Genomic DNA, 19,826 nt, shown 5'->3' with positions numbered 1-19,826 from the left:
CATATTAGATGAAAACGATGTAAACTGTGTTAAAAACTTTTAATTAATAATTTACATTAATCTTGAGAATTTTTATTAAATTAAAAAAAATTATATATTTAAAATAGATTTTTAAAATTAAATATAAAATAACGTATATTTTAAATGTCATTAAACTTTAATAATGAGATTAATATCAATAAATTAATTTAAATACGATTAAAAAATTATATAGGTGTAACTTTATGTAGAAAATTATTTTAATATAAAATATAAATTGAAAATTAAACTTTTGATTGAATAAAATAAATTTTAAAAAATCCTCTCGAGATTTTGTCTTGTTAAAAAATTAATTAAATGAAATTATTTATTCGAAGCAAGTTAATTAATTATAATTAATTAATACTTTATTAAAGTTTTTTAAAAATAAAATATTGCAACATAATTGATATTTTATTTCATAATAACAATAGGTAATTTATAAATCTGTTGAATTAAAAGTAAATTCACAGTATCTTCACGAAACAAATAAAAAATTTTATTTTACAGAATTATGTTTAAATAAGTATATCTAATAAGATTTATTCACATAAAAAAAAAAAAGTCATTATTCCTAATTACGATCGGCATCCAGGGACGACTTTATTTTCGCCTCGAGTGACTCATCACAGATGGGGTGCTTAGCGCATGCGTAATACACATCTATCTCTTCCAATTGGTCAACAGCAAAACGTTTAGCTTCCTTTTCTTTTTAAATGAACCAATCTTTTGTTAATTTTTCATTTCTTTTCTTATTTTTTAAAAAGTTTTGCTTCTTTGAATTTATCATTAATAATATTTACTTAATCGATTTTTTATAAATAAATAGAAGAAAGAACGATTACTAAACACAAAGAATGAAGTAATTTACTCCAAAGTTAAAAAAAAGCATTATTTTTATTTCAGCCACTATTAATTATTTCAGTTACTATATAAGTGTAAAACTTCATATTTATTGAACGTATTATTTTAAACGAATTTGCTTAATACATGCAAACAGCGTTTAATTAAATTAGACATTTTAAAAAAATATATATATAACTTAGTATTTTTAATTTAACGCCTTTTGTTCATAGCATAATTTTCTATTAGTAATTACTGTATATATTTTTTCTGACTATTTAATTATTTAAAAATATAATTAATTACTGATAATCTTAAATGAGATAACATGGAATAAAAATTAAAATTTTTAAAATTATTTATCATAATAATAATTAAAAGAAATAAATTTTATAGATAACTGGGAATTACAGTTTATTTTTATTTGTTTACGTTCTAAAGATAATGAAAATATATTCTACATAAAGAGACAGTGTTGATTGTTATTATTATTTTTAATAATACTATCCATTTCAATAACGTGCTAAAACACAACACGTACTGTATGTTTGTTACTTATTTTAAAATGTTTTTCAAAACATTAAATTTATTAATTACAGAATAACGCATTGTTCATAATTATGTTGTATATATATTTATTCATTTATTTAAAATCGTAGATCATGATTAAATCATGATTAATAAATTATTACTTATAGTTATATATATATATTAACTTACAATTAAACGTAAAATGATTTTCCCTAGAAATTAAATAAACAAAAGCATTAATAAATATAAATTTCAAAACAATCAAGAATTATATATACCTTATTGTGAACAAATAAAGTTTTATTTATACTTCATTATTTAATCTTACAGATTTTTAAAGGAAAACAAATAAAATCAAGCATAATCTGAATTAATATGGTTACAATAGTGTTTCAATTAAAAAAAGTTCTAATCGATATCTAGTCTATCTACAAAATTTTTAACGTGCTAATTCAATATTTAATAATAAGAATTATAAATGTAGATCCTATTGATAATATTGGAGCAAGACCAAGTAAAAAAAAATCAATATTCAATATCTTTCAATATTGTTTTATTATTAACTTACAAGAATTTTCAAATTTTTTGTAAGCCTTTTCTTATATAAAATGTTAAAATTCTTTGCTTTTTTTATGCCCATATTTAAATATTAAAAGAAATGTTTAGACTTTTATAAATAATTTATTAACTTGCTCCGTATAGATAGCACCCACAAATGCACAGTACAGTACATTACAGTACAATGATTAAAAAAAGTTGTGTTTATTACATAATATAAATAGGATATAAAATATCAGAGATTAAAAATTAATAAATCAAATATAATATATAATTTGTCTGAAAGTTAACTAATACGTTTCACTGATTTTTAAAATTAAAAAGAGATTATATGCATAAAGCATATACACTAAAATATATCATATAAGTTAAAACTATATATTTTAACGGCTTTAATTTCAGTGTATACAAAACCATCAATTGTAAAATAAATGCCGTAAGCTATGAAATCTTTATGCTAATTAATAAACGTTAATGTGGTAAAAAATATTCCCTTTTTTATATTTAATGCAATAAATATAAAATATAAACTGATATAAAAATAAAAACAATTCACTTTTTATATGTTTATGCAAAGTTATAAAATTTCAACTTATCGTATAAATAAAATCTAATTCATAAAGTGACATTGACATAAAAACTAAATGTGATCGATAATTCCATTTAAAATAGAAATAACATTTTAAAGCTTAAACATATAATAAAGTTAACTCTCAAGTAAAAGAAAGAAAAAAAAAAGTTAGGTTACACCCTTCTGCAAGCATGAGCAAATCGAAATCTGGTTTGTATTCTAGAAGCAGAATAGGATGGGAGATATTTTAGTGGAAGCTGCTCGAAGGGTGAACATGTTTTGGCTGGTAGGCACTTAATGGTGGGTCGCCTTCCTTCCCTTCTCTGTAACGCTGTCTCTTTCCTGATGAGCGAAGTCTGCTATACAAGAAAATTACAACCACAGGACTCATTTTACAGGTCATGACTTACAGTATAAATATTGTTCCTTTGAGCTCTACTAATATAAAGGTTACCTCTATTTGGACTTTGCATCTATAAATCAAATGGAATAATATTTCTTTGTACTATTACTATAAACAAGTTTTTAAAATAACAATCGTATGTAATTTATGTGCTTATTATAAAACACGATAAAACAAATTTTCTTAGAATTAATGCAACCATAAAAAACAAATACAACGTTTTTAGATGGGATGATAAGAGAAATAAAAATTATTAATTAATATAAATTAGTAATTTTTTCTTAATTAAAAATATTATATATGGTAATAGAATATTTTGTTTCGTTAGTTTCGTCTTGCTAATCTTTTTTACTTTTGAATCGGATTATCAGAACAAAGAATTTCAGTCGTCGCCTCTACCTACTGTCCATCCCAAATCAACCCAAGTCACCTTCGAAACTAAACAATTGAACTCGTCCAACATAGAAAATCATGTCGTTTATTGGTAAATTCTATAACCAATAAGCTTTAAGCTTCTGACTATTATTAATTTGTACTCGATGCCGATTGGCTTACAAATAATTGCCATCAACGGGGGGAAGGAGCAGACCGTGACGTGTACCGTCAGAGGGCGCGCTGTCGCCCCTGCGCTATCACGTTCCGTAACTCCTCCTACTTGAGGAAAAATAACCAATCAGATGTTTTAAACAGAATCGTTTGGCGCTTCCTGAGGCGTTGTCAAGATTGTGAGGTTGAAAGGCAAAAGTAAAATTTAGGATATTTAATGGCTTACAAAGAATGTTATACATCTTACATTTATGTATAAAACAATCGAAATTGCATCTCAAACTATCTTAAATTATACAAGTAAGTTATTTACAAATTACTTATTTTTTTATGCTATTCCAAAACTTCAAATATCTTGAGTCAAAATAAGCCTAATTTTAGGCTTCGATCGTCATTGGAAGATTCAATTTGTAATGAGAAGAGAGTTTTACTATTTATATCACCACCGATCGTCTGTTTCTTTAAATTTTTATTTATAACTATTTGTTTTGTTTGTAGATTTACTTCCGCGTCACGCTTTTTGTGTAGCGCGATCTGACCTAATTATATTCTTAACTATCACTTGCTTTGACATTCCTACTCAAAGAATTTATTAACATAGCAGATTGAATCCCGAATGGATACTTTCCCACATAGTCTTGTGCTTTAATATAACTTTTTAAATCATATTTTCTAATCGAGCATTCACGTCACTTCCTATAAACGGTAAAAACATCGCTTTCAAATGCATATATTTATTTATAAAGAATACAATATAAAAATTAACGTTTTTATTTTGTACTGATCAAGTGTCAATCAATAATTATTATTATTGTTGTCTTATGTTTAATTAAGATTTTTAATATTAATTAAATTTTTGCTTATGTAAGTTATATAAAAAAAATACTTATGCCATTGCAATTAGTAAAGGATATATTTTAAATAACTAAATGTAGTAAATTAATAATTTTTTATTAAATATTACAAAGAAATATATATATATTTTTTTCATACATTTTGAGTGTTTCAGAATTATTGGATTTTTTTAATTTTAAAATATGTTTTACTTTTTTAAAATTTTATTTAAATCTCAATTCAAATCATAGTTATTTTATAACAGCATTTATTAAAATAAAAATAAATATTTTATTTTAATTTCAATTTAAATAACATACAAATAACAAACATCATGTGAAGCATTTACAGTTAACTGAATTTTGGTTTTAGATATAGAATATTATAACAATAATTACAATTACAGAAAACTGTTTTTGTTTTTAATGTAAAATGTAAAAACAAAATCTACGATTTTAAACAATATCTAGGTAATATGAGGAATTAAGTTATAATTATGTATAGTACAGTGCTTACTGTACTGTACTTATGAAAAAGACAATATCTGAGGTTTACTTATGTTGTGGTTTATTCCAAAATTAAACCTGAAATTATGAAGGTTTTTAAAGAATGATAATATACTGTAAATTATGATATGTATCTGTAGTCTTTTTACTTCTATTTTGATACAGGCAATTTTNATTTTATCTATATACTTTAGAAAGAAGTACATAAAATGTAATGTAATGTTTTGTCATACAAATCAATTAATTGTGATTTTTATTTTTTATTTTTGGAATTTAATTAAATGATTTGATTTGACTTCAAATCAATGAAAATAATGTAGAATTGGACACCTGAGTTCACTGAAATCAAAATCTTATGTCAGATATTAACTGTTTGTTTTCAAAGGCTCTTTGCTTTATTTTCAGATTATTATTCTGTAGTCTAGTTATTCCTTTCTAATTAATAATAATTTTAATAATATGGGATAGAATCTTTAGTAATAAATTATTTTTTATTAAAAATACAATATACTGTATAAAGCTATTTTTATAGTATAAAATGTTATGTAATTATATAAATTTCTTATTCTGAAGAAATTACCTATTGTTTTGACTTTTTCTGGACATGATTTCTTACTTGGTTTAACTTGATTGAATGAATTTGTAAATTGGCTGTATTTTAATTAATTTATTAAACATGTATTGATAAATAAATGTAAATAAATATTAAGCAGATCATATTCACAATTCAACCAGGCAGAATCAACAAAATGGGGTCTAAAACTGATTGAACCTTGGTTATTTCTAAAAATTTATTTATTTATTTATTTATTTATTTATTGATCTGTAAATTGGTGATATTATATTGACATGTTAATGAAATTGCTCTATTCAAAGATTAATCTACAGTCAAATATTAAAAACAGACAAAGTCAGGATTGTTCGGTCACACTATAAATACATATAGATCTTGGATTTCCTTTCACTCTAGTACAAAAATTGAACTAGTATGTATTTATACTGTTCATTGAATTTTTAATTTGTGAATGTAAGGACAAAAAGTATTTATTTTTAGATAAAAATATAACTTTTTCTATTTTAAATGAGAAACTGAAAATCAGTTACAAAAATTTACATATTTTTTCCTCTTGAAAATCAGTTTAAATGTTAACTGTTAAATCAACAATTTAGTTTTCTTTATTTCCTATTAAAATTGCAACTGTTTCTTGTCTTATCGATGTAAAAATACCTTAAGTATTTAAATTATTAAATAGATTTAATCATTTTTATTTTGGCTTATATTGTTGAATGTTTAATAATATAAGCCAAAGTAAAAACCTTAAAATTAAAGTTTCTATGGAAATAAATATATTTTTAATACTTGATTGCTTCTTGTTCTTTCTATGTTCATTGGAAAAAAAGCACAAAATTGTTATGTTGAACTTATCATACAGGAATACTAAATAAAGTCTATTCTCTTTGTCATATGTGTTTCTATATGATAAGTTCTACACAACAATTTTGTGTTTTTTCTCCAAATATATTTTTGTTTATTAGTCAGTCAGAGATTGAAATATATGTATTTAACTTATTACTTTATACACAAAGAACATTGTTTTTATGTCTTAATCAAATTTTAATATTATATTTTATCTATATACTTTAGAAAGAAGTACATAAAATGTAATGTAATGTTTTGTCATACAAATCAATTAATTGTGATTTTTATTTTTTATTTTTGGAATTTAATTAAATGATTTGATTTGACTTCAAATCAATGAAAATAATGTAGAATTGGACACCTGAGTTCACTGAAATCAAAATCTTATGTCAGATATTAACTGTTTGTTTTCAAAGGCTCTTTGCTTTATTTTCAGATTATTATTCTGTAGTCTAGTTATTCCTTTCTAATTAATAATAATTTTAATAATATGGGATAGAATCTTTAGTAATAAATTATTTTTTAGAAATTTAAGATGCCAAAAAAGGATACAATAAATTTTCTAAACATTTTTTGAGCATTTTAAGTGTTCATTGTTTGTACAGTTAGATAATTTTGTGAAATTTAAGATATCAATATCTTCAAGCTGAGGACAGAAATGACATTCGAAAAGATGATTAACAGAAGAAATACAAACAAAACATGTCAACATGTAATGTAAGAACATTGTTTTAGTGTGTAAAATTTCATGAATTTTATAATGTGCAGAACTTTTACAGTACAACTAGATGTCATTTGCATTTGAAAAGCACTGGTGACATCAAAACACATCTCATACAAGAAATTATCAATGGATATCTGACATGACCTTTAACATCATTGCAAAAAAGGAGAAAGGCCAAGGCTATTACAAATACTTAACTGCACAACACACAGGGATGAATATAAATAGTATTCACATTAACCAGTTGACCAGTGCATGTACAATTGAGAATAGAGTAGACTCTGGAAGGCTAAGCACAGTTTTTCAAAGAGACAAGAAGAGACAAAAGTGTTATTCAGATTGCTTTTTGTCCATTGACTTATTTCCTATGCTTTGTGCTAGTGCACTTTTCCTATAGATGAACTTATCAGACTGGACAGTCTGATAAGTTCATCTATTGATTGGAATACAATTATACAGGGACTTCTGTCAGTGTTTGTAGAGCTTTTGGAAGCGTTACTGTAATCATTTTTTGCAATCATCCATAATGTTGCTTCTACCTCATTTGATGACTTAAAGATCTGTATGAAAGCTGGCAGAAATATATTGTCACTCAAGAAGTGGTTGTGCATCGGTATTATAAACTATTTAAGATAAGAAACTATATGCCAAGTCCCTGAACTTTTGAGTGTACTACATATATATATATATATTCATGAATATATATGTAATACAAACCAAAAGTTCAACTGTGACTGAATGCCATTTCTGAACTCCATTCTTTGATGAGGTGCCATTAATCAAGAATTGTGTGAACAGCAAGCAATTTATGACTATCCATACGTTTCTATATTCAACGGTTGACTCAACAGTGAATTTTCCGTTGAGTCCCTCCGTTGAACGATCTGACGTCACGTTTTGCAGAAAAAAGAAACGCTTTCGTTGAGAGGTCGCTTTTCAAGATGGCTGACTTCAGTAACGAGAAGGTGGCGATTGTGACTGTTTTGCTAAATAATTAAAGTAACTCGCTTAACCATTATTCGAATAAATCCTTTTATTCAAATGAACCCGTATCTGTATCATTTTTTTGTATACTGGGTCTTTTTTTAATTAATAATTTTAATTAATTTCTTGAATATTTATATCATTAGGAAGACTTAGCGGGCCAAATATCGGTCGTAATCAATTTTGGACAAATGAAAAAATCTTTATATTTCAATATTGACCAAATTATCCAACATAATCGTGCAATCACGTGTTTTATCATATACAGATTGTTCATTAATCTGTTCGCTATTACAGCATCCACAGCAGCGAATGGATAGTTTCTATAAGCGAAATTTACTTTTTCGTGGAAGCCGCCATGTTAGTTTGTTGACTACTCAACGGTCTTTCAGGTCGTTGAGACCGTTGAGCTCAACGGTGAAACAGCGCTGACGTCACTAGTCTCAACGGAGAACTCAACGGTCCATTTAGAAACGTTGTTCTCTCACCGTTGAGTCAACTGTTGAATATAGAAACGTACGGTATTTAGTGGAAGGAGTATACTGAGCAGTTGTAAAATAATGGCCATCCAAACCAACAAATAAAAGAAATAAATCCACTAGAATTGGAACTAATTATCCTAGAGAAAGAAATCACATGAGAATTGAAACAACTAGCCAATCACAAAGCTCTAGGAATTGATGAAATACCAGCTAAACTGGTATTCCATCAATTACCAGCAACAGCAATGACATAGTTATGCGATCAGATTTGGAAAACATGTAACTGGCCAAAAGAGTGGAAAAAATCATATTCATTTCGAAAGAAAGATGATCAGAGTACTGTTTAAACTATCATACTATAGCCTTGATACCATATGTGAGCAAGATTCTTCTGAAAATCATCAAATGGTATGTAAATACAACCATTGAAAGAGAATTGCCAGATATGAAAAGGCATGGTACCAATGGCCATTTTGCCAGAATGCTAGAGAATTCTGGAAAGATTCACATCTTACATCATCTGGAAAATGCACATGAATGTAAATTACATTCATGTATAAAAGTATGATTTGTCAAAGTGACCTCCCTTGTAAAAGAATGTACTATACAATCATGTAAAAATATAATATGTTACGGGGTTGTGATTATAGATGGTTTATTAATATTTGTAAATGTTAAAGAAATTATACAAATGTAAGTAGTAAATTTTTACCTTTTTAAATTGTATACATTTTAAGATATTATAAAAATTATATTTTGTTAGTTTTAATGAGGAAGAAAACAAAGTATCAGAATGGAAAAAAGGATGTTAAAAAATGTAACATTAGAATTTTAATTTGTACTTTGAATTAGAAAGTGAAAATTGCAAAGAAACAATAATAATGCAAAATCATAAATGAATTAATGAAAAAAATTTTATACAGTATAAAATATTCTATAAATGTTGGTCAAAAGGTTAAAGTTTAGTGTAATTGTATATACATTTATAAGAGAAACCAACTGAAGAGGGACCAGCAGGTCTGAAATGAATTTTGGCATAGGTATACATTTAAATATATATAAATTGATATATTGGTATAAATTAGGCTGTTAATGTATGATATATCTATCCATTATGTGAAAATTATTGTTATTACTAGACTCCAACCAATGCTGAATTCTATCGGGCTAGATACGGCTAATTACTACGGCATTGATTGGAATCTAACTTTATAGTATATTGGGTCTAGCAATGTTATTTATTGTTATTATTTACAATTATAATTTAACGAAATTGAATAAAATTAGTAATAATTAAATGGACTAAAAGCAATGTTAAATATAAAAGCAAGAATGTTTGACTGCATTTAAATATCAAGAAGACAAAGATAACGACAACAGCAGGAAATACTGATATTTTATTTCTTCATTGTTGATATAGATACTGAGGTGTTCAAAATTTCATCTTCCTTGGTTCCAAAATTAACTACAAAGGTGATTGCACCTCTGAGATAAAACAATAACTTGGATGGAGCAAATTGGTTAGCATGAACCAAATATGGAAAAGCCAAAGACATTAGTGTGGCACCAAATGTAGAGTAATTAGTACAATAATTTTCTCCATAGTGACACTGGAGAAAATTATCTGGACAGTGAAGAAAGCTGAAAGGAGAAAGATCAATACATTTGAGCTCTGGTAGTTGTGGTGAATACTGAGAATATTATGAACAGATAGAATTAAAAATAAAGCTGTATTAGACTAGGTCAAGCCAAGAATCTTCTTGGAAAGCCAGACAGTTAAGCAAAGACTATCTATTATACTTTGGTTATGTTATGGGAACATCTCTCTGGAAAAGAATTATTACTTTTTATTGAAATGAATAACTTTACACGTGGACTTCATAAGAAAACATGGTTGACTTGCATGCAGTTTTTTTACATTAAAAAAAAATGTTAACTCTTCTGCTAAGCAACAGAGGAGCCTTGTCATATTTTTTCTTTTTATTATAACAATTCCTCCAAAAGAAAAAATAAGACTTGCTTAATGATTACATGGTTACAGTCTTCGTAAACCAATCTTTCCTCTTAGCAAATCAAATTGGACATGTTCAAGCAGCTTCATCAACAGATCAGCTAATTGGTTCTTTCTGTCAATGTGCTCCAATTTGAGTTCACCATTTAAAAATTTTTCATGTACATAAAAATGTCAAACCTCAATATGTTTGGACCATTGATGAAATTCCGGATTCTTTGCTAACTTTATGGCACTTCATTGTCAATATAAAGCATTGGAGGCTGCTCTGACATTTCAATCAATTCAGACAATAAACGTTGTAGCCAAATTAATTTTCTTGCTCCTTCATTTGCTGAGATAATCTCTGCTTCAGTTGTGGAAGTTGCCACTACTATTTGTAATTGGCTAGTCCATGATATAGCTCCATTCGAGAATTTCATGATGATTCCAGTTGTTGAACGTCTTGTCTTCTTGTCACCTGTGAAATCAGAATCACTGTAGACTTTCAGTTCTTATTCTTTATTATAAATGATTCCCCAGTTCATACCTTTCAAGTACCAAAATATACATTTTACCTGATTCCAATTTTGAATAGTTGGTTTCTTTGTAGTTCAAGCAGCTTTATTCACTGCAAAGGTGGTATCTGGATGAGACATTGTTGCAAGATACATGAGACAGCCCATTGCCTCACGATAGGGTATATCAGATGACACTGCCTCATCGAGATCACTTTCTTCACAGCCAACAGGGGTTGAGACTGCATTTGATTCAGCCATTTGGAATCTTTCTAATATTCTTTTTGTGTAATTTTCTTGACTTACTGTAATTGATCCATCCTTATATTGTTTTCTTTTCATCCCAAGAAAATTGTCGAGAGACCCCTGTTGTCATATTAAATTCTTGTTGCAGAGCTCTAAAAAAATCAGTGATCTCTTTCTTGTCACTGCCAACAATAAGACTATCATCTACATAAATTGTGATATAGAATTGCCTTTTATTCTGATTTAGATAAAAAAGACAAGGATCTGCAGTACTGTTTTGAAAACTTGCTTTCTTCATAAATCCAATAAATTGTTTAGTCCACCAACATGGTGCCTGCTTCAGCCCGTACAGATTTTTTTCAGGAGACATACCTGCCCAACTGGTACCATCATTGAAACCCTCTGGTTGTTCTAAATACACTTTCTCTTCAAGTATGTCATTCAGGAAAGCTGTCTTTATGTCAAATTGTTCCAATTGCATATTCTTTGCAACTGCTACCACTAACAAGGTCTGAATTGTGTCATAACATACAACAGGACTAAATGTTTCCTCATAATCAATTCCTGGTTTTTGAGCATAACCTTTTGCAACTAACTGAGCTTTGAAGCGAGCACTTCCATTACTTTTAGTTTTCTTGCAATTTTTCAAATCTTGCACATGCTTCGGACATTTGACTATCCTCCATGTATCATTTTGTTTTTAGAGATTCCATTTCTTCATGAATAGCTTGCATCCATAGCTCTCTCTTGTTTGATTGCAATACTTCAGAAAATGAGTTTGGGTCTTTGTATTCCCCAGCAACAATTCCTGCCATCATTAAGAATTCATTTCTTTCCATTCAGGATGGTTTACCTTGCTGTCTTTTGCTTCTCCAGTTTTCTTTGTCAGAAGTTTCAGTATTTTGCTTTGATAAAAGTTTGATTGATTGCTCTCTTTTATCACATTCACTCTGATCTTTGCTTCTTCCATAAGAAAATGCCATGACATTCTTCAGTTTTGATTTGATTTTCTCTGTTTCGGTATCCGACTTTCTCCGGTTCCTTCACCTCAGACAATGGATTGGACCAGCCTGATGTCATCTGCTGCGCTCAAGGAAAGTCAAATTCCACAGTATCACTGTGCCAATTGCAGATGACTTCTGGTTTGAATTTCACATCATGACTCATAATCACTTTCCTTTGAGAAGGAATCCAGACTCGAAATCCATCCTTATCATTAACATAGCTAACCAACTGTCTGAAAATAGCTTTATTGTCAAATTTCGATAGAAAATTCTTGTTTACATATACATAGCATCCAGTGCCAAAAATTCTCAGATGATCAAGTCTTTCTACTGGTTGACCGTATCATAGTTCATGAGGGTCTTTGTTCTGAACTGAAGACTTTCCAGTACGATTCAAAAGATATATGGCAGTGTTACATGCTTCTATCCACAATCCTTTTGGTAATTTGCTTGGATTCTACATAGAACGTGCTGTTTCCACAATGGTACAATTTTTGCGTTCAGCTGCACCATTTTGCTCAGATGTATAAGGTGGAAAAATCCATTGTGCTATCCCTCTGTTAGTGAGCAATTCAGCAACTCTTTTTGACAAACTCTGTACCTCCATCACATCTGAATTGTTTGACAACATGTCCATTTGTTCTAGTGTCAATTAAAAATTGCTCAAGCACATCACATACTTTGCTTTTCTGTTTCAAAAAGAAAATTCGTCGAAACTTGCTGAAGTCATCCTTGAAACATGAGAGTCGACCCTTATAACACTGTTGATAATTCCGTTTTATATAAATTTTATGTTGTACAAGTCACTTGGATTTTACAAATATGTGAGCCGTTCACAGTCTGGCACACGTATTTGTAAAATCTAAGTGACTCGTACAACATGGAATTCATATGAAATGAAACGGAATTATCAACAGTGTTATAGGGGGGTCGACTATATGTAGTAATGTGCTCCTCCTAAAGATTTGGTGGACATTGGTCCATTCATATCTGCATGGATTAATTCGCCAGTAATTGTTGGATGATTCATTCTTTTCTTAAATGGTAGTCTATGCATTTTTCCCAAAGCATATCCATCACAGAATTCTACTTTGCAACCTTCTACATTTGCTTCAAAACATCTTTTACATGCTGTTTATTTTGATGACTAAACCTTTCATGGTACACTTGTAGAGTATCAGATGGTGCCATCAAATTCACCTGAATGTTTTTATGTGGTTTTACAATGCATATATCGAGCATGTACTGTACAGACCATTTTTCATGTAAGCAGTCATGACAGCTCACTGATTTTGTCTCGAATTTTAACACTTCTGTCATCAATTACTATCCTGTAGCCATTTGCTGCTGCTGCTGCTGCTCTGATGGGAAAGAAGTGGACATTTGCATCAGGAACATACAAAACATTTTTCATTTCAGCATTATACTAGATATTGTTTCGTCGAACTTGAATCCTTATTGTTCCTTGGCCATGTGCATACATACTCACATTTTGCTTTCCAAGTGAGATTACTTCAGGAACATCAAATTCTCTATACAAGACAAAGTATTGCTTGTTCAGGGTAATATGCTTGGTTATGCCACTATCACAATACCATTTATTTGCATCAATGTAGTTTCCAATCAAAGCGCCCAAGACATGAAATGAATACGACATTGTTACTCTGTCGCTTATTTATTTAGCGTATGGTTTATACATGACACAAACAAAGTGTAACAAAATGGAGTAATACAAAACCAGAAGTGAAATAAAAGAATAAGAAGCAGTAAGTCTATATGCAATTAAACTATTGTAAAACTGTACAAATATGTGACTGCACACATGTGCAGTCACATATTTGTGACTGCACATTTGTGACTACACAAGGATATAAAGAGCGTTTAGAGTTGTAGATCTAACTCGCTTATCCACTTTACGGCCTCTGAGGTGGACATTAGTATGTCACTCCAGTCTCCCGGGTAAGCCCGCAGTCTACATTCGCGTGCAATGTGCTCAACAGTCTGACGTGGAGCACCACAGTCACACTCCGGGCTTGGAACCTTCTTCCATTTGAACAAAGAGTCCCTACACCTGCCATGGCCCGTCCTGACACGGTTTAATGCGGATCATGTTTTGCGAGGTAAATTGAAACCCTGGACTTTTCCCCTACGACAGAACAGACCATGCAAGTGCGACCCCATTCCTGTTTCCCAGCGGTTTTTCCACAATGTCATGTAGTCATCATCAGTTATGGCCATGTCTTGAGCTGCCTGAAGGGTTGGATTCCGAGATTTCAAGTGGTTAATGCTCAAGCATGGAATGTCTTGGTGAACTTGGAGTTGAGGATTTTCGCTTATCTTTAGGGACTTGCGAGCAAGGGTCTTAGAATGACGCAGGTCAGGTGGCATGACTCCTGCCAATAATGGTAGCCAAAGTGCTGGTGTAGATCGTATGGTAGCAGAAATCAGGCGCATTGTAACATTAAGCTGTGTATCTACCAATCTTGTATGGGAGCTATTCATCTAGACAGGGGCACAATACTCAGCACACGGGTAAACCAGTCCTAAAGCTGAGCAGCGCAGCATGTTAGCAGTTGATCCCCACGTGGTGTCACACTCTGTCGCTTATTAGTCCTGACACCTGTCTCTTTCTGTGGACACTCTGCTGCTCAATGACCCAATTGTTTGCACTTGTTACATGGAAATCATTGCTTTGTCCATTTCAGTGGCATTTTTGTTTTTCCAGAATTCTGCTTCTTTTTATACTCTCCAGAAGCAACAAATGCATTTGTATTAGTTGTGCCTTGATCATTCAGTTCAATCATGCACAGTTTTTCAATGAGTAAATTCAAACTTTGACTTTTTGATGGAATCATGTCCCAAAGGTCTTTGAAATTATCTTAGTCTTTTCCCAATGTAGCTAAAATTTGCTCATTTAATATTCTTTCAAACAAAGTATTTTCTTTGTGTTTTTTTAATTCATTGTTTAAATCCACAAACAACTTTTGCAATTTGGCAACAGGTATGCTAATGTCCTCTTTCTCATCACATTTAACCCAAAAGAAGACTTCAATTAACATGTTCAAATGTTCCATACTGCTGTGCTCAAATCACGTGCATAATTTATCTCAAATCTCTTTCGCGTTGTTGCACATCAACACAAGCTCAGCAACTGATTTACTTAGCATACTTGCTATTAAACTTGCCATCCTTGTGTCGTCTTTCTGTCACTGACCGTATGTTGCCTTTTGTTCATTTGTTGGCTCTGCTTGGTAACTCAATACATACATGCTTTCTGTTAATAATATCTAATTCATATGAATGCAACACCACAGAAACATGCCATTTTCATTTTGCCCAGTCTTCAGGCCCTTCAAGCTTATCTACATTTACCTTGTAATCCCTGCTGACAGTCATTTTCCTTCTGTTTGTTCTTGTTCACATGTATTCAATCAAGTATAACTTCGGAAGCACACCACAACAATCTTTCATTCAAAACTGCACTTTTCTCATCTTCATGTGGACTGGGCCCATAACTTATTACTTTTTATTGAAATGAATAACTTTACACATGGACTTCATGAGAAAACAACATGGCTGACTTGCATGTGGTTTGTTGACAAGACTATGTCTTGTTTATAAAATCGTACTACCCGATGTTCTTACCAGGATAGAGGTATGAAGGAGTACATGCCGAGAGTTGATATTTGGCACAGAGTATTAGGTGCTCAAATCATTTGTGCATAAAAAAATCCAGACTCTTAGGTAGTCAGGGGACTGAGAATCGAGTCAAAATAAAATACAAAATGGCGACCATCTTCTACAAACAGCCACCTTACCCCACCGAAGTCAGGTAGGGGAGAATACCACCCACAGTCATTCTAAGAAGTGAACTCTGACCTTAGGACTGAACACGTAGTTTCTTCTATGTCAATTTGGGAGTGCTTCAAATATGACATTAAAACAGTTTTATGTCTTTACAAGTGGGTTTTTTTAACTTTATCTAGTATAGTAAAATCGTAGGACCGATAAAAAAATTTGACGTTATATTAGGTTGTCATTGCATTCGATGATGTTATAATCGGGTTAAACTGTATATTGTTTGTGCAAAATGAAAAAAATAATTTCGGATGATACAATAGCCACAATTATTTTTTCAAAAACGGGAACTTTTTGTTACGCATCAACAAAAATTCAACCTGGGCCGATACGCAACGGAGAGAAATTTTGAAATTAGATAGGTTAATTTCATCGAAGATGCATCGTGGCCGGCAAAGTTTGAATGATCGTGCCCAAAAGCAGCAATATCAAAGAAGATAGGAGAATGAGAATGAGACCTGCTTTGAGCATCAAAGTGATTCCGTCTCTGAGACATAGTCTTGTCCCAAATTCAGTTTTGCCATTTTACTTGTTTACATTAAAAAAAAAAAGTTCACTCTTCTGCTATGCAACAGAGGAAGCCTTGTCATATTTTTTTCTTTTTATTATAAGAAGAATATCATGCTGGGTATGATAAATGACAAAAGAAGTGGAAGATAAAAATAGAAGCATGCTGGCTAGATGACACAAAGAAGAATACTGGCAAGAAAATGCCAGAATTGAAAAAAGTTGTATGAAATTGAATTGTATGGAGAAAAATGATCCACAGAATAAGAATCATACTTGATTGAAAGAGGGAGATGGCATCTTGAATAGAATTGGACAAACTCCTTAGATAACAAATAAAGTTCATATATATTTCAACAAATCTAAAGGAAACAAGGAAATAGGAATTCTAGTTAAATCTAGCCCTGTGAAGTATATTTTTTCTATTCAAAATACCTTTAATTAGAAACAATTATATTTGAGTTAATTCTCAATTGTCTCAACATATAATCTTTCAGAATGCTTTTCAGAAATGAAGTTAGATCAACATTATTGTGAATGTCAAACAGTTTTCCAGTTAATATTTCTTCATAGCTTCCTTTCTATTAATGGAAATCTTAATGCAAGAATTAGAGCAGATATCTGGATAGAATAATAAAATTATTGGTGCCTTGCTTTATCATGTTAAAACAAACATCAGTGGTCAGTTAATTGCTCAGTTTTGCAGCTCTTGGGACTTTGTTGTGTATTCATGATTTATTAGGGAGTAAGACTAAATATCTGAAAGCATTGATACCATATTCTGTATCTTTTGCTTACAGGCAAGGTTTCCTGGAAAATCATAGATTAGTTACTAGTTGATTTTGTCAAAAAAATTATTAATCTGTCTCCAGTATTCATTAAAACATTTTCCTTTTCTAAAAGATTGTATCTAATTTTAGGAGTAGACAGTGTACAGTTGGTGTTCTTCAGCTGAAAGGTTGAGCTGAAGAACACAATATGGTTGAGCTTCCAGGGTACCTTCAAAACAAAACAGCATATAGGTGGTGTCCAGTTGAGCCAACACTGTCTATGTTGGTTAGACAAAGACTCTGGTTAGGTAGACACAACACTGAAAGAACACACAATTCACAGGAGAGATGACACATACATCATACAACACATCAAGGTATCCACAAGACTTGTAAACACAAACACAATATTCACTAGGAAAGTGGGACCTATCCAAGATGGTTGTGTAAGTTGTCTTCTGCCGATGTATTTCAACTATGGCGAGGAAGACAACATGGTGGACATCCTGGAACTGAAGGAGCCTCCACTAGCAGCACAAGGAAACACAGATGCCTATGCCTAAGGTTAGGGTTAGCAGAGCTAAGTATAACCAATCAGCTAAGTCTAGTTTAAACCTAAATCTATGCCTCAACACAGTGAACAGGCAGCTTAGCCTAAATTTAGGGCTAGCACTTAGAAAATATGTAAAACACTAGGAAATGCTGTCTGGAGCAGAGAGAGACAGGTCTTGACTCTTTAGAAGCTGAACTTGAACTCTCCTCCAGGAGTGACAGCAACCACTAAGCTAATTTCAAGCCATTATGTTTGGCCTGGTATGCAGAAGGACATTTGTCAGTAGACATGGCATTTCATCCCTTGCCACAAATCAAAAATCCTCTGCCACACCCAGACACCAATAGGAAAGTTTATACTTCCAGAATCAAGATTTTCCCATCTTCACATGGATCTGATAGGGCTACTTCCATCAGCTGTCTAGACACATTACTGCCTTACAGTGATTGACCATTTTATCAGATGGTCAGAAGTTATCCCAATTTTCGACATATTTGGAGAAATAGTATGCCGAGCCTTTTTCTCAGGTTGGATCGTAAAATTCAGATACTCTACTACCATATTCACTGATCAAGGATGCCAGTTTGTGTCACACCTTTTCTGAGAACTGACCAGACTTTTTGGCACCAATCACATCCATTCAGCAGCATCTCATCCCCAATCAAATGAATAGAATGATAATACAGACATCTAAGGCATTGCTAATGGCACACAAATCCTCCAAATGGACCGATGCTCTTCCACTAGTTCTCCTAGTATTCGTTCAGAACTTAAAGCCAATATAGGCAAAAAAAGCAGTGAAAGTTATAAGGCACCCTGTTAAAATTACCAGCTGATATCATCAGCCCCAACACCCCACAAATTCCTTGCGAATCTTTCATCAGTCAACTGAAACACCACTGAACAATCTGAAACCGCTAGCAACCTCCACTCATTTCACAGAAAAAATTTTCATTCATCCAGAGATGAAAGAATGTACATGTTTTCTTAAGATTCAACTCAAACTGATTGCCTCTTTGCCAGACTTACTCAGATCCATACAAAGTGCTAGAAAAACATGACAAAACAATAGTAATTGACATCCATGGCCTCAAATCCATTGTCTCCATTGACAGAGTAAAACCAGCATATATCTTTCAGGATGAATTACCCCAGCAATCCAATGTTGATCCAATCCAGTCAAGATTATCACTTGACACCATTGTCATAGAATGATGTAAGAAAGGAAAGCTTACAATGAGTTTATCATAAAAGAAGATAACAAGAACACAGATTTGAAATTGAAAGACTAGTTAGGCTTTTAGACAACCATATCATTGCTTAGGCTATATTGATCTATGATAGGAGTTTGATCTAATAAACTAAAGGGACTTGAACACCACCTTCAGTGTAGAATTCAAAATAATTTAATTAACTTAAAACAACATTTTATATATACAAAATTAAGTACTTTGTTATTGTATATTTCCACATGTTTTTAACATTCAAAAAATTAATAAAATACGATTTTTAGAATGATTATGTATTTATTAGACTCAACGTCAAGCTCAATGTATTGTATATTATACATACATAGACATTATATATTTCATGTCATTTTTAAACTTGAACTATAAATATATTATATTTTTTATAAAAAACAAAAATAAAAGTTATAATAGGAAATAAACAAAATCACAGTTTAACACTTTATGACTTGAAAGCCATCGAACTTCCATATAATATGGTAGATCGGTAAATTCACATTCTATATCATCCAGAAATGAAGCAAATTGATGATGATTAAGTCCACGTGCTTGAATATAATTTAAAATTTTGGTGACTATTTTTAAAACATGTCCGATATTTAAAACTTTGGAGCACAATACTTGCTGGTGAATAATACAATGAAAATGTTTAAAATTATTATTACCATGCTGTTTGCATGTTTCTTTTAATCTTGCAACAACTCATTTAGTAA

The 19,826-nt window shown here is 30.8% G+C and overlaps 1 protein-coding gene across 1 annotated transcript in view; it reads left to right on the top strand.

Annotated features, from left to right (window-relative positions):
* Positions 1-3,505: 3,505 nt before the first annotated feature.
* Positions 3,506-19,826, top strand: part of LOC111628793 (alanine and proline-rich secreted protein Apa-like) — a 29,286-nt gene continuing 12,965 nt past the window's right edge. The window contains exon 1 of the mRNA XM_023372639.1: positions 3,506-3,770. The gene's annotated coding sequence lies outside the window, so the exon portion shown is untranslated. The remainder of the gene's footprint in view (positions 3,771-19,826) is intronic.

The sequence above is a fragment of the Centruroides sculpturatus genome, unplaced genomic scaffold (genome assembly GCF_000671375.1).
Source record: "Centruroides sculpturatus isolate CEXI.00-Female unplaced genomic scaffold, Cexi_2.0 scaffold485, whole genome shotgun sequence".
NCBI lineage: Eukaryota > Metazoa > Arthropoda > Arachnida > Scorpiones > Buthidae > Centruroides > Centruroides sculpturatus.
The sequence above is the reverse complement of the archived record's forward strand: the minus strand, read 5'-3'. Positions and strand labels throughout refer to the sequence as shown.